Genomic DNA, 14,180 nt, shown 5'->3' on the forward strand with positions numbered 1-14,180 from the left:
TAGATAGATAGATAGATAGATAGATAGATAGATAAAATCAGATAGAACAGATAAACTAGGTTTTTATCATTGACATTTTAACATTTGTACTTCAGGGTAATTATTTCCTATCTGGTGACATCTACTATCGTCAACAAAATGCGGAATTGCGAAAGAAACGAAAGCTGCCCCTATTCTTGCGAACCTAATATTGGGATGTTTTGAATTCACGATATATGAATTGTCACTGCACGAACATGGATATTTATTTCTCCATTATATAGAGAGAACTGGGAAAGATATCTAGATCACTGCCGTATCATTCGGAAGGAGAGCATTGATAAACTTTTCGAATTTAAATTACTGCTATATAATTTAAACACTAACATTCAATTTACAATGCAATATAGAAAAGAACAGCTCCTTGTCTTAGATATTATAATAAAAAGAAGTCAACGACCAAATTGTAACAGAAATTTTCATCTGATCAGAAACCAACAGACTCGAAGCAATGTCTCGTTTTGCTCATGCCACCTGAAACACATCAAAACAAATATCACCTTTACTTTAGTAAAATAGATTTCTACAATAATGTTTAATGGTAATGTTCTGGACCTCCGTCTTCAAGACATCAGAACAGCTCTAACTGAAAGACAATATTCACCCTCGCTTATGGACGATGGAATTAAACGTGCCAAGGAAATAAGCATTAAAACACTAAGGGAAAGAAAACGTACTACTCCTTATGTCTTTTTTCCTCCCTGAGGAAAAGGGATACATATGATATTATTTATGACCATACCTAACCATGAGCTGTCAACTGACTCTTGTCCTTTATTCAAAATAGACACAGTCTTCCAGTCTTAGATTTAGTAGTTGATAAAGAGATAAATGAATTAGAAACGAATTACAATCCCTTACAACACTATGACTTCAATAGGCTTCATGCGATTCTTGAAGTGTAGTCTATATTTCGCTACAAGAGCGACAAAATGAATTTCTTCCATCTGCTTGCTCCGTTTAAATATTTGAGAAAAATTATATTAATGCGTTTTACTTGTTAAAATTCTATTTATTTATTTGTGCAGTCGAAGATGGCACTGCATTTAAATTGATGCAATGATTGCATTGTTCAATTGAATGGAGTCACTTAAAATAGTCGTACTGCATCACTACTTGATATCATGTTGCTTATTTTGATTTTATATATATATATATATATGCAAAATATCATTATCAAAACAGGCATTATACTAACAATTACACTTGACATGTTTATACGTTTATTATATAGGTTCACATATATCATTGCTTGATACCTTGTGGACTGTCTTCTCTGTTCACTAGCTTCTGATATTAAGTAAAGTGTTAAACACTCATGGTGTGCAGATTAATGGCTACCGTTCTCTGGAACTACTACATTTGATGTGCATACAAACGGAGTGCCTACGTATTCCTCTAAGATTGATCATGTGATGTAGACACCACTGATGAGACACTGATAAGGGTCGAAAACTGATTAAGGTGGTTCAGAGGGATATGTGTGTATGTCTACTACGTAGGTTTACATATATTCTTTAGTCTCTTCAAATTAAAAAAATTATTTGTAGGACGTTTGATATTACAGAATTCTAAATACCTAAATACGCAAAACCACGTGTGGCGTTTCAGAACTGTTCTACATATTTTTACTATATTGTGATATTATTCATAAGGGTTATTGCTAAATAATATCTTATTATTTGGCAGTTTCTCAAAATAATCTTTGTTTAGTTTTGTGGTGGTATATCAAAGACCAGCGATGTATATTGATAAAAATATGAAAAATAATCAAAAGGACGGTGATTTTATATTATATAACTATTACATTCAATAGTCGTCTTTGTGCTAATTTTGGACAAGATATTTACACTAAACCCCCACGTAATTTCATTCATTCATCTATATATTTGAACTGTTCTGTTATCAATTGATAAGATTGTGTATTTGTATGTAATATTGAATGTTTGTTTGGGTGTGTCTATTACAGCACAGTAACCGCCGTTCACTTTTGTTGGTGTTTTGACAGCATCAACACTTTTGCTCTCTTTGTATGCATGTGTTTTCTACTGTATATCTACGAATCTATCTTTATATGCATGCGTGTGAATGGATCTGTGTATTCATGTGCCTGGTTAGCGACAAAACAGAGAGAAATGAATGAATTTGATCAATGAGTACATTTATAATCTGAGTAGGAAAATTGTAAATTTCCTAACAGTTGTCCACACACGATATCTTTTTAATTTAGGCGGTGTTGGCTTAGAACCTTGCTTTGCAGCTATGCGGTTTCGGTTTTTATCCCACTGCGCGGCAGGTCAGGCAAGTGTCTTCTATTATAGCTCTGAGTCAACCAAAACATTGTGAATGTATCTGCTAGACGGAAACTGTGTGGAAGCCTGTCGTTATACATGTGTGTGTGTGTGTTTGCGTTTGCCTCTTGCATCGCCCGATAACCTGTGTTTGTTTGCTTACGTCTCAATAAATTAGCGGTTCTATAGAAGAAAACTATAGAATAAGTACCAGACTTAAAAAGATACGGGTGGTTGATACTCTAGATATAATTCCTTCCAAGGGTGCTCCAGCATGATCACAACAAGATAAAAGGTAAAACATCAGTCATATTAATGGATCTGCATATAGTACACAATCTTCATTTTCTGTTTCAAAAATCTTTAACAAGTCTGATATATTTAGAATTGGTAGCGATTTTAAATATTTCTTGTTTTGGAATGTCTATAAAATGGATACACCGCGCCGCTCCATCAAGTGGTAACAGTGAAAATAGCAAGTACTAAAACTTTTGTAAGTGTAGCTTTACTACAAACGGATATCCTGTGTATAAATTGAAATAGCATCTGTCCGGTAGTGGGGACCCGGTTTGTGAGTTCCAAGATTCTGAAGAACCATCTCTTGCCGACTATTATTCCCTGACGGGTGCTAATACTCTGACCCGGAGTATTAGCACCCGTCAGATTTCTAGCTATGGGTTAATTAGCATTTAGGAGTTGCCTCAAGAAAAAAGTTACTCACAGACACTCTAACATACCTAGGTCATACAAATCCCACATCCTAATAATTATTTGACTCGGGACACTTTTTGCGCCAGACCAATTAATATAAGTTTGAAGGCCGAGGGAATTGGATTGGCCTTGTACAAGCCATGTCCACTATATTATTATTTATCGTGCAGATCGTTTAGCAAATTCAAACACCAGCATTAAAACCATCAAACAAAAACACTATAAAGCAGAACCTTGCTGAACTCTTATTCGCCGAAGCGAACCGGAAGTCCACCACCACAACAGAAGGGCTAAAGATGCACCGTATGAAAATATTGCCATCATTAGAGACTTAGTAAGCTAACAGACTCGCCGAAGGTCCATATATGTATTGTATTGGGACAATTTTGATGTAACCAAATTCAACGCAAAGTACTTAACACAGAGGAGCTCTTCCAATGAAACTCAACAATACAAAACTCTCAAAACTCTATTTATTTGTACAACAGTTATAATGTGAGCTCACGTGTCAGTTACACGTTTATATCTACTCTGGCTACTTCATGTAGATGCGCTCGACAACGGGGCTATTTAGTATTTAACTCAAGCTAATCCATTCTATGGATATCATTGCATGTTTGATTAACAACAAATCATATCACAAAGAAAGATAATTTGGGATGATGCCTTTGTTCAGCTACTTTTCTAAATATGCCATACAACCAATATTATTGTGTACAGTTGTGCGTTAATTTGTTCATGTTTAAAACCAGGTGAAAATCGAAAAACAATCTTATGATCAAAGTTTTCATCTGTGATCGCCCACGTCTGTTTTCGAGACTTAGCGCACCTGTGACTATATTATGAAACGTACGCTTCCTTCGTTTAAAAACCGTTGAAGCAAAATCCCTTTTCACACGCTATTTTATATCACATCACTAAATACTACTCACACAGAAGACAACTCTGGAAAATTTTCCAACGTCATTAGTTTAAATTATCTCACCAGCAATTAATTTTCACACTTAACAATATTATCTCAAAGACACGGCATGTTAAGATATGATAATTACACGTTAGGCGGTATTTAAGTAAATGTTTCTTATTTCTTTTCTGCCCACAAGGGGCCACAGAGAGGACAAACAAAGACAGATAAATGGATTAAGTCGTTTATATCGACTCCAGGGTGTAACTGGTACTTATTCAATCGACCCCGAAAGGATGAAAGGCAAAGTCGACATCGGCGGAATTTGAACTTAGAACGTAGCGGCAGACGAAATAGCGCTAAGCATTTCGCCCGGCGTGCTAACGTTTCTGCCAGCTCGCGCCTATGACCAAAACATGTCCAGAATTGTCACAATTACACATCACACCCGTCTTCCAGTGTATTCCAGCATTTAATTTTTAATGAATTCAAATATCAGAGTTCTCACCCTTGAATTCTTGATGTGTAATGTCATTAACGCGAGTTTTCTTGCCCCATTACCCTTGTAATTACAGTTCATAAATCATTTTGGTTCAATACATTAAACACATTAGCCCATTCTTAACTCTATATTTTTCATGCACAAAGTCAGTTGGGGAGACTTCTAACTGTTGTTTTATCATGCAGAAGGATCGGGCAGAAAATATCTCATTAGCTCTGACTTCAAATCCAAATTCTGCCGACCATTATTCTTTTTTAAAAGAAAAAAAACGTGCCACAACGACGGTAGGGTGGGTTACACTAATTCCTCGAAAATGTTAGCGTCAAGCCTACGGTTACCGTATTTGAATATCAATGCACACACATACAGACACATACAAGAACGTAGACGTGTGCATGTCCGAGTACATATATTTGTGAGTACGTATGTGTGAAGACGTATATTTCTCTCTTTCTTTCTCACTCACTTTCTCTTCCTCTCCCTCTCTATATATATGTGCATATATGTGTGTATATATATATATATGCATATACACACACGCACACATACATATACATACATACATACATACATACATACATACATACATACATACATACATATATATAGGCGTGGCTCTGTGGTGACAAACTTGCTTCCCAACCACATGGTTCCAGGTTCGGTTCCACTGCGTGGCACCTTGGGCAAGTGTCTTCTACTATAGCTTCGGGCCGACTAAAGCCTTATGAGTGGTTCTGGTAGACGGAAGGTGAGGGCGGCCCATCAAAATATATATATATATATATGCATGTGTGTGTGCGTGTGTGTATATATGGGAGAATGTACGAAAAAAAGAACAACAGACGAGGACAGGTGATGTAGACAACAAAAGGATGTATTAGTTTGACGCTCGGGAATACAGAAAGTCTTTAACGTTTCGAGCTACGCTCTTCAACAGAAAGAATACAGAGAAAACAAGGAGAAAAACACGGAGAAAAAAAATTGAATGGTGTTTTGTCAGCAATTATATACACACACACACACACACACACACACACACGCACACACACACACACACATATATATATATATATATTTATATATATATATAAATATATATATATATATATATATATATATATATATATATATATATATATATATATATATATATACAGACACATATATATACATATATATATATGTATTCATGTGTGTGCGTGTCTGTGTTTGTACTATCGCTTTACAACCAATGCTGTTGTGTTTATTTTCCCATAACTTAGCGTTTCGGCAAAAGAGACCGATAGAATAAGTACTAGGCCAACAAAGAATAAGTCCTACGGTCGATTTCTTCGACTAAAACCCTTTAAGGCGATGCTCCAGCATGGCCTCAGTCAAATGACTGAAACAGGAAAAGAAGAAAAGAATATCTACATACATTTACGAGTGTGGGCTATGAGTAAAAGACAATACAGGAAGATCGGTTAATTATGATTTTATTCAACATATTCTCCTCTCAGATTCACACACTTCTAGCAGCTGTTCTTCGGTTTTCCTAAGTCATGAAAAAAGAACAGGGAAGATTAGACCTCCTACCAGACCATTCGCGATAGCCAGGAAATTTTCAGCACCTCCTCGTAGATAATATATATATATATATATATATATATATATATATATAAAACATTTTATGGGTTGTTAATAATACTTGGATCCGCAGTTCACTGAAATCTATATCCACTCGCACTCACACACACAGAGTGCGAGAGGTATTGAGAGCCTATGCCATAATTTCATGATACAGCAAAAGCGAAATGTATTTAAGCAAACAATTCACTCTTTTTCTCGATAAGCTTTTTTATAAGATCATTAAGATTATCACATGAACCTGCATTCAATTTTAGTGTGAGAGTGGAATCGTTGACAGGCCTGCACTAAATGTTCCTTATTGAATTCAGATAATGGATAATGGCGCCTTTCAATAAAGCTATATGATTGTGAGAACGTCTCCCTTTCAATGTTCCAATCATAGTAGTCGATAGTAGTCCATGTAGTTCATGGAATTTAAATCCGGAGATTTGAAGGCCACCAGTTTCGTCTTGCATGATTGTAAACATTTTCTTACATCCAATCTTGCGTTAAATGGGCTTTGTGCGAAAGTGTTGAGATTTGGTGAAATATATACGGACTTCTACTGAGTACTTCATCTATCAACAGCTTAAAAATTGTCTTCAGAACCTCAAGCTATCCAGCAACCTTAACACTAAGATCGTTTTGAAAGATGTGAGTGACATATGACATTCGTTACTCACCACCGTTAAAATTATCACAGATGGAAACTTATTGTGCATCAGTCTTGGAACATCAAAAGTTTCTACACATATCTGTCATTTCTTTAATTAGGGTTTTGGTCTTGATTGAAGTTTTTCTCACCAAAAAGTAACAAAAATAATGTCATATTCGTGAGGTTTAACCTTAAGTAACAGTTTGGCACAGATTAAACGGAGGTTCTTAGTAGTATAGGACTTCACGTTTAACAAAATAATAAGCTTTGAACTACTTGTTATTGCAGCATTTCACCATAGATTAGAGTTAAGGTAATTAGCGTGGCCAGTATATATTCGTGTCTTAACGTTACTAGCTATTCTGGTGCCTAAAAGGCGGCGAGCTGGCAGAAACGTTAGTACGCCGGGCGGAATGCTTAGCGGTATTTCGTCCGTCTTTACGTTCTGAGTTTAAATTCCGCCGAGGTCGACTTTGCCTTTCATCCTTTCGGGGTCGATAAATTAAGTACCAGTTACGAACTGGGGTCGATCTAATCGACTGGTTCCCTTCCCCAAAATTTCAGGCCTTGTGCCTAGAGTAGAAAAAAAAATTCTGGTGCCTATCTGCAGGCAGTAGGACCCTGTATTAATTTCAAATTTTCGTTGCATAAGCTAAAGAGTTCTGTGTAATTTTGTAGGTAAAGTGAGGTTAACATCTCAGAAATTTAGCATGCCATAGTTATTTTGTAATTTAGGTAATTTTAAAATCAAAATTGTTGAATGTTTAGTAAGACAGTATCTAAATGTATCAAACGTATGCCGGTTGGCAAGTTGGCATATAGCTAACCCTACAATCAAAGCCTGTAGTGGATCTACGTTATATAGTCCCCTAAATCTCAGAACTGTGGTATACCCCCATTCTTATATTATTTTGTATTCCAAGCACAAGACCCGAAATATTTGAGGAGGGAGCCAGTCGATTAGATCGACGCCAGTACGCAACTGGTATTTAATTAATCGATTCCGAAAGGATGAAAGTAAAGTCGATCGCGGCGGAATTTGAACTCAGAACATAGCGACGGGCGAAACACTGCTAAGCATTTCGCTCAGCGTGCTAACGATTCTGCCAGCTCGGCCCCGTAACACTATAAGGGATAATCTTTTCTACTCTAGGCACAAGGCCAGAAATTTGGGGGGAAGGGGCCAGTCAATTAGATCGACTCCAGTACGCAACTGGTATTTAATTTATCTACCCCGACAGGATGAAAGGCAGAGTCGACCTCGGCGGAATTTGAACATAAAGACAGATGAAATACTGCTAAGCATTTCGCCCGGCGTGCTAACGTTTCTGCCACATCGCCGCCTACTTATCCTGAGGTCGTTACATCAGAATCTTGGAATTAAATCGTTTAATTTGTGAAGCATTAACAAAAAGCTGAGATTTTCTAGCAATATCAATAACGTCTGTCATTATCCTTTATATAGCTAAGGTTCCGAGCTGGCAGAATCGTTAGCACGCTGAACGAAATGCCTCGCGTTATTTCGACTGCCGTTACGTTCTGAGTTCGACTTTGCCTGTCATCATTTCGGGTTCGATGAAATAAGAGTCAGTTAAATACTGGCGTCGATGTAATCGGCAAGCCCTCTTCCCACAAATTTCAGACCTGGTGCCTATAATAGAAAAGATCATCATTTATATTGTTATTCATCTCAGCAAATTGTAGTCCACTGGCAAGAAAGAACAGAGACGGGTGGTTAAAATTCTACAATATCGAGTGTGGTGAATTTTGTGACATTTTAAACATTTTTATTCATTATTAAATCCAGTAATTATCGTTGTAGTATTTTTCTATTATTCGAAGTTGGTTACTTGACGAATATCCTTCTGCTTGAAATATAATTGCAAATTAATCCGATCTTGGATTTCTGAAGATTAATTAATCTACATAAGAGCTACGAGCAGAATTAAAGTTATCATCATGAAGAAATATACACCTAGCGTTTAAATAATATCCTAATTTATAATCTAATCATATTTTACTTAGTTCAGTCCACGGTTGGACACTTGGGATCACCTGTCCAATATTCCCTATATCAGACAAGTGTAACCGAAGACCTCTCGTGGATAGGAGACGACGCTCAAGATATTTAGGTGACAGATAGTTTCGGTACTGGTTTTGGTACTAGCGGTACTAGTAAATGTTTGACACCCATTTTCATCCCTACAAAGGACTAACTGGTGGCAAGAAATGAAAGACGGCAGTAGCAAACACAAGAAACATGTAAAAACTAAAAGCACTAGTGCTCCAACCCAGAGACACAAATGTTCTATCCACAACCAATTTTTGGGGAAGTATATACATACATACATACATACATATATATATATATATATATATATATATATATATTCACATATATATATATATATATATATATATATATATATATATATATATATATATATATATATATATATATATATATATATATATATATATATATATATGAGCAATGATAAATCTCTGAACGAGGTAGAAACAGTAGCTGTACGACAACGTGAAGTATATTTGCCACTTAAATGCGGCTAACCACGAAGGGTAAATGCTACTGTAGCTTGTAGCCCCAGGAGAACATCTCCTCCAGCTGGCTATTGACACACTTCCTGTGCCCTATCAGTATTTGCAAAGGGAAGTCATCTTTCCCATCGTCGACCGGACGCGATAGGCACGGACCCGGGTTTCTGGGTATTTACCCTTCATCAGCGCACGACAATCACCGATCTTATATATATATATATATATATATATATATATATATATATATATATATATATATATCAGGTCATCCCATAAGTTCTGTCCGAATTTTGAATAAAGAAATCAAGTGGTCAAATGTTATATTTATTGAAATGTAATCATCAATGTGCTTTCCCTGAATATCTATGACTTCCTTCCATTTATCTACAAGCTTTTTAATCCCATCAATGTAAAACTCTTTTGCTTTCAAAGCGAAGAACTCTGAAATGTCAGTTTCGATCTCCTCCTGGTTTGCGAAAGTTATGTCTCCCAAATCATTCTGTAAACTACGAAGCAAATTGTAGTCTGAAGGAGCAAGGTCGGGAGAATAAGGTGGATGAGGAATTTTTTCCCAACCAAGGTCTTCGATCTTCTCTGATGTGATCTTTGCAGTGTGGGGTCGCGCATTGTCCTGATGAAACATCACTCCTTTTCGATTCACTAAAGTGGGTCTTTTTTCTTCAAATCTTGGTTCAAACGCTCTAATTGCTGACAGTAGACTTAAGCATTGATTGTTGCATTAGGTGGTAACAATTCAAAGTGAATTACTCCTTTGCAATCCTACAAGTTAGAGAGAAGAACCTTTTTCCCATGAAGTTCCCTTCTCGGTTGTGGTTGAACTTTTTCCCTTTTACCAAGTCACTGTTTACGATGTTTAACATTTCAATAGAAGATACATTTTTTTTCACCAGTCACAAGTCTATCCAAAAAAGGGTGAAATGAGTTCGCGAGAATGGAGAGAACAGATGTCAACTCGGAATTTGTGGTTGCTTTCGGACAATTCATGAGGCACCCATTTTCCAAGTTTAGGAACCTTTCCAAGTTGTTGAAGATGACGATGAACAGTTGTATGGTTTGAACTAAGCTTTATTGCCAGTTCTTCAACTGCAGGATTTTCTTCAAGTAATGCCCCAAGGAGCTTATCATCAAACTCAACTGACGTCCTGTTCGATCTTCATCTTCAGGGCTGAAATCTCCACTTCTGAATTTTGCAAACCATCTTTTAGAAGTTCTTTCATTCAAGCATTCTTTTCCATAAACCGTGTGTATGTTTCGCGTCGCTTCGGCTACAAAGTTTCCTTTTTTTAACTCATAAAACATTATGTGCCTCTAATGCTCTTTGGATACTTCCATGTTAGAAAGGGCTTTAATCAAAGAAATTTTAATTCTATTATTCTGTAAAACAATATTTAATTAGTTTAAATGCACACAAATGCATAAAAATAATTTTCAATTCCATTAGTCCTTCTACAATCCTATTAAATTTCATTCAATTTTAAAAAAGGTAAAATTGGACAGAACTTATGGGATGACCTGATATATATATATATATATATATATATATATATATATATATATATATATATATATATATATATATATATATATATATATATATATTTGTGCGTGTGTGTCGGAAGAAACAAGATTGTAAGCTAATAAAATGTACATAAACCTATAGACACATGCATGGATATGTGCACACGTATACGCATACATACGTATGTGTGTGTGTGTGTGTGTGTCTCTCTGTGTGTGTGTGTGTGTGTGTGTGTGTGTGTGTGTGTGTGTGTGTACCTAGAATCGCACATAGATAGAGATGCTAACAAACATACAAACAATGAAATGTTTCTTGGACAGGCTTGGTTCCTTTTGAAAAACCTGTCCCGCCTAACCCAGAAAGTAAACGAACATTTCATCTCACCTTCACCAACCAGTCATCATACATATGCACAGATACCTACACGCGCGTACAAACACTAACACTCACTCTCACGCTGTCACACTCACGCTCACACTCAAACATGTGAAAATATATATAATTATATATATATAGTGGCTGTGTGGTAAGTAGCTTGCTTACAAACCACATAGTCCCGGGTTCAGTCCCACTGCGTGGCATCTTGGGCAAGTGCCTTCTACTATAGCCTCGGGCCGACCAATGCCTTGTGAGTGGATTTGGTAGACGGAAACTGAAAGAAGCCTGTCGTATATATGTATATATATATATATGTATGTGTGTATGTGTTTGTATGTCTGTGTTTGTCCCCACAACATCGCTTGACAACCGATGCTGGTGTGTTTATGTCCCCGTAACTTAGCGGTTCGGCAAAAGAAACCGAAAGAATAAGTACTAGGCTTCCAAAGAATAAGTCCTGGGGTCGATTTGCTCGACTAAAGGCGGTGCTCCAGCATGGCCACAGTCAAAAAGACTGAAACAAGTAAAAGAGTAAAAGAGTATATATCTTTCCCCGCTCTCTCTCTCTGTGTCTGTCTGTCTCTCTCTCTCTCTCTCTCTCTCTCTCTCTCTCTCTCTCTCTCTCTCTCTCTCTCTCTCTCGCATTCTTTCCATATATCCATCTGTCTGTCTATCTGTCTATATATTTGACTTTTTTATCGCTCTCTGTCCTTGTTTATCTATCTATCTATCTATCTATCTATCTATCTATCTATCTATCTATCTATCTATCTATCTATCTATCTATCTAGCTAGCTAGCTAGCAAGCTAGATAGCTATCTATATTTCCCCCCTCTCTCTCTCTCTCTCTCTCTCTGTATATATATATATATATATATATATATATATATATATATATATATATATATATATATATATATATATATATATATATATATATATTATCTACCTATCTATTTATCTACCTATCTATTTATCTGTCTATCTATTTATCTGTCTATCTAATTGCCTATCAAAAATATACTTATGAAAATAAGTATATGTTTGTTTGTATATATATGTGTAAGTATGTATGTGTGTATGAATTATATATGTATATGTGTGTGTTTGTGTGTGTGTATGTCTAAACACATACGCACATATATATATACATGTGTATATATATATATATATATATATATATATATATATATATATATATATATATATATATATATATATGCATATATATATACACATATATATGCAGAGACACACACACATACACACACACACACACACATATATATATATGTATATATATATATATATATATATATATATATATACAGACATATATATATATATATATATATATATATATATATATATATATATATATATATATACAGACATATATGAATGCATATATATATATGTATTTGAAAGAAATAAAAAATTATCACGTGAAAGGAAGCCAGACATTTGTTGTTGATTAGAGGCAAATATCAACACAGGTGAACAATAGCGTTTTGCAGTCTTCGTTTGTCAACTCACCTTACAGGTTTGGGGATGTAGGGGATAATTATCTGCGCCGACTTCAATCTGTCTGTCTGTGAATGTGCGCATTTGTGCGAGCAGTGGTCTCTGTTGTGTTTGTGCCTCTATGTGTGTGTGTGTACACATATGTATGTATATATATATATATATATATATATATGTATGTATGTATATATATATATGTATGTATGTACATGCTTATATATACACACATATATGTGTGTATATATATACTTATATATATACATGTGCTTCTTTATATATATATATATATATATATATATATATGTATATATAATATACATATATATATGTAATATATATATATATATATATATATATATATATATATATATATATATATATATATATATATATATATATATATATATATATATATATATATATATATATATATACATATATATATATATTATAAACTTAAAGGTTATAAAATGTTATTGCTCCTATTTGCAGAATTTGAAAAATCCACACTGCTTACCAAAAGCAATCGCATATATACACGCGCATGCACACCCGCACCTCAGACACACATATATATAACAATTCCCACTTCTTTACAGAAGAAGGCTATCTCGTCAATTAATAAACATTATTATGAGATCTTATATGACTAGCAAGTCCTACTCTTCACAAACAAACTCTACTACAGATCTTGCAGATATTTTTTAAGCAGAAAAGCGGCTGAGATTGTAATTAAGTCCTGTCTACGAAGAGCTCGTTTCAAGATAGATTGTTCAATTCTTCAAGCCTCAAATGCTTTACATCTATTGTAGATCATTTGTTTCCAAATCGATCGGTCTTGCGTCATCTGCTCCCAGCCTTCAACTTTCACATTAAGAGCCGTAAGGTTGCTTTTGACAGCATCCCTAAAATGTTTCTTAGTTTTATGTCTCGGACGTTTGCCGCGCTGCAACTCCCCATAAAACAATTGTGTTCGCAACCTAGCATCCTGCATTCTAGCATGCTAGAATGCAGGATATATATATACATATATACATATATATACAAACATACATATATATTTATATATATATGTGTGTATATATTTATAGCAGGCCGCCTACACTTTTTTCTGCAAAATAGGGGTAGTTTATCCTGTTCAGGCTATATTATTAGCATTATCCTGCGTTTGAGAATTTAAAATCACTTCTTTAACTTTCTAAGACATAATTAAAAGGAGCAGCTTTCACGGGTGTGCGACGAACAAGATCAAACGAATATAAATTCAAATCACTTATCTAAATTAGTTTATAGCTAATATGTGGCACTCCGTCGGTTACGACGACGAGGGTTCCAGTTGATCTGATCAACGGAACAGCCTGCTCGTGAAATTAACTTGCAAGTGGCTGAGCACTCCACAGACACGTGTACCCTTAACGTAGTTCTTGGTGTAGATTCAGCGGGACACAGAGTGTGACAAGGCTGGCCTT

This window comes from Octopus bimaculoides, chromosome 6, assembly GCF_046866305.1.
Source record: "Octopus bimaculoides isolate indiv1 chromosome 6, ASM4686630v1, whole genome shotgun sequence".
In the NCBI taxonomy this organism is placed as follows: Eukaryota; Metazoa; Mollusca; class Cephalopoda; order Octopoda; family Octopodidae; genus Octopus; species Octopus bimaculoides.